The following is a 3562-nucleotide window of genomic DNA, read 5'->3' on the forward strand; positions in this document are numbered from 1 at the left end:
CACCCCCTGTTATTCTGCGGCGATGGCAGCCTCACACCGCAGCGAACCAGTGAACCCTCATACTCCTCTATGCGTGGGCATCCACTGCCGCGTCTTCCCCGGCTCCGCGTCGTCCCCTTCCTAGGCCTCGCCATCGTCCACCGCCCTGGTGCTCTCGGTGCGGCATGGTCAACGTGGTCAAGGAACGACTTCCATCGGACATGGACTGTACGTGGAGAGGCTGACAGCTGGGTCCACGGCCGCAGCAAGGAAGTGCCTCCTTATTACATGCAAAATAATTATTCCCCCACCTGACAGTGGGACCCACCTGACGGGCCACCGTATTTCGCCCCACTGACTGCTGGGACCCACCAGCTACATCTTCGCACGCAAGGAAGTGCCTGACAGTCGGGACCCACCTGGTCGAAGCATACGTAGCGTTGTCATGCTGGTCGCGAACGTGTACGTACATATATACTGGTCGATGTAGAGGCGCGCACGTGTCGTAGTAGAGGCGGCCAGGGTGCAAGAAAGAAAATACGGCCACGTATGTGTACATACGGGCAGGGTCTCGAATGCCTACTCGCGCATACATACGGCCAGGGCTCGTGTACATGGCTGGGTCGGAACAGAGAAACAGCGTCGTCATCATGTTCATGGGGAGGCAACGGAATGCGTCGTGTTCATGGGGAGGCAAGGAATGCGTCGTGTTCATGGGGAGGCAACAAAACGCGTGGGAGCCAATCGGCTGGGTCGGAATGGAATGCGTGGTCGTGTTCATCGGGAGGGCTTGGACGGAACAGGCGATGGAAACGAGGCCTGGCGTACCGCAAAACGGAGGAACCGGCCTTGTGTTCGACCAGCCACGTTCGAAACGGGATCCTATTCATCGGGAGGGGTCTGGCGTACCGCAAAACGGAGGAAACGGACCTCCTACGGTCGAAGCGGGGTCCTGTTGATCGGGAGGGGTGTGGCGTACCACAAAACGGACAAAACGGACTTGTGTTGGAGCGCTACGGTCGAAACGGGGATCCTGTTCATCGGGAGGGGTGTGGCGTACCGCAAAACGGGACTCCACGGGATACTGTTCATCTCCACCGTCGACCCCCTCCAGCCTCCACGAGCTACTGTTCATCCAACGTCGACCTCCTCCAGCCTCCACCTGCGACTGTTCATCCACGGGCTCCTGTTCATCCAGCCTCCACCGCGCGCTACTCCACCGGCTACTGTTCAACCAGCCCTCTCCACGGGCTCCTATTTAACCACCCCTCCACGGGCTACTGTTCATCCAGCCCTCCACCGTCTACTGTTCATCCTGCCCTCCACGGGGTGGTCCTGTTCATCCAGCCCTCCACGGGGTCCTGTTCATCCAGCCCCAACCGGCTCGATCGATCGGGGTCTTGTTCATCCAGAGGCAACACCACGGGGTCCTGTTCATCCACCCCCATCAGGAACTGTTCATCCAAACCCCCCGCAACGCTCACTGTTCATCCAGAGGCGGCATCGATCGACTTCAGTTAGCAGCAGTAGCGAAGGAATCGCTCGATCGGGTTCAGTTAACAGCCATCGATCGATCACTCGGGTTTAGTAACGCGTAGCCTGCAGTGCAATCGCTCGGGTTCAGTTAGAGCCCAACGCCTCGCTCGGGTTCAGTTAGAGCCAACGCCTCGCACACACACGCGTACGTGTACGAGAGAAACGCGCATCGCTTGGCCCCCAACCTCCCACCGTAACCGGGAACTCCCCGAAATTTTCCTCGCCCTTGCTTCTACCATGGTGTTTTCTGTCATGGACGGCCCAAAGAATGTCATGTAGCCGCGTCTCCGGCCCGCCCAGGACGAAAAGCCCATTTCTGTCATGATTTTTTGTCATAGAAGTAGGAGCCCACCACATCTATGATGATACCGGGGTTTGTCACAATTATCGTCATAGAAGTGTCATATGTATGATAGAAATTTTTTTCGTTCGGCCCAAAATGTCACAGATGTGTCTTTTTTGTAGTGATGATCTCTGCTTTGACAAGACGTGCCAAGAAAACCGCCTCGCAATATGTGCAGTAGCTGGTTGAGAAAAATGGTTCGAATAATGACCGGGCCATGGCGTGATGTCACGTTATGAAAAGTTGTCAGCAGATTAGATTTGTGGAAATATTATACTCTCTACGGTGGTATGTGGAATTTGTTTTGCAGAGACGGACACTATCCTTGTGTTACAAATCTTCTATGGAGTATTCGGAGGAGGAACCCGCCTTGCAATGCCGAAGACAATTTGCGCGCCGACTCATCGTCATTGAAGTCTGGTTCAGGGGCTACTGAGGGAGTTCTGGATTAGGGGGTCCCCGGACAGCCGTACTATATCCTTTGGCCAGACTGTTGGACTATGAAGATACAAGATTGAAGACTTCGTCTCGTGTCCGGGTGGGACTCTCCTTTGTGTGGAAGGCAAGCTTGGCAATTCAGATATGTAGATCTCCTCCCTTGTAACTGACTCTATGTAACCCTAGCCCCCTCCGATGTCTATATAAACCGGAGGGTTTAGTCCGTAGGAGAAGAACAATCACAATCATAGGCTAGCTTCTAGGGTTTAGCCTCTACGATCTCGTGGTAGATCAACTCTTGTAATACTCATACCATCAAGATCAATCAAGCAGGAAGTAGGGTATTACCTCCATCGAGAGGGCCCGAACCTGGGTAAACATTGTGTCCCCCGCCTCCTGTTACCATCCACCTTAGACGCACAATTCGGGACCCCCTGCCTGAGATCCGTCGATTTTGACACCGACAACCGCTGCTACTACTTATCAGTAGCGCTTGACCTCGGAAAGCGCTGCTACTATGAACTTACCAGTAGCGATGTATTCATAAAACACACTACTACTTCAATTGCCAGACCGTTGCCAGCAGGCCAGGCATACTAGTAGCGCTTGTATGTAGAAAGCGCTACTGCTATTCCTCCGACAAGGGCTACTACTACAGGCACCTTATCCACGCTCCGATCCACGCTCGACCTCACTTTCCCCCTCACACACTCTCACTTGCGCGCCTCTGCCGTGCGCCATTGCTGCCGCCATCCCCCGCGCTGGTCTTCTCCCGCCGGCCGCCCTCGCCCGCGCCGGCTCTCTTCCCCCGCCAGCCACCCTCCCCCGCGCTTGCCTCCTCCCCCGTCGGCCCTCCTCCCCCGCCGATCGCCCTCCAGCGTCGGCCCTCCTCCCCCCTGCGTGCTGGCCCCCCTCCTCCCTAGTTGATTTTGAACCCTAGCTAGTTGAAAATTTTAGGTTAAATCTTAGAATAATGTAGTAGGTTATGATCTTAGGTGTTTATGTAGGGGAACGCAATATTTCAAAAAAATTGCTACGATCACGCAAGATCTATCTAGGAGATGCATAGCAACGAGAGGGGGATAGTATGTCTACATACTCTCGTAGACCAAAAGCGGAAGCGTTATGAAACGCGGATGATGTAGTCGAACGTCTTCGCGATCCAACCGATCAAGTACCGAACGCACGGCACCTCCGCGATCTGCACACGTTCAACTCGGTGACGTCCCTCGTACTCTTGATCCGGTTGAGGTCGAGGGAGAGTTT

This window comes from Triticum urartu, chromosome 6, assembly GCF_003073215.2.
Source record: "Triticum urartu cultivar G1812 chromosome 6, Tu2.1, whole genome shotgun sequence".
Classification (NCBI taxonomy): Eukaryota; Viridiplantae; Streptophyta; class Magnoliopsida; order Poales; family Poaceae; genus Triticum; species Triticum urartu.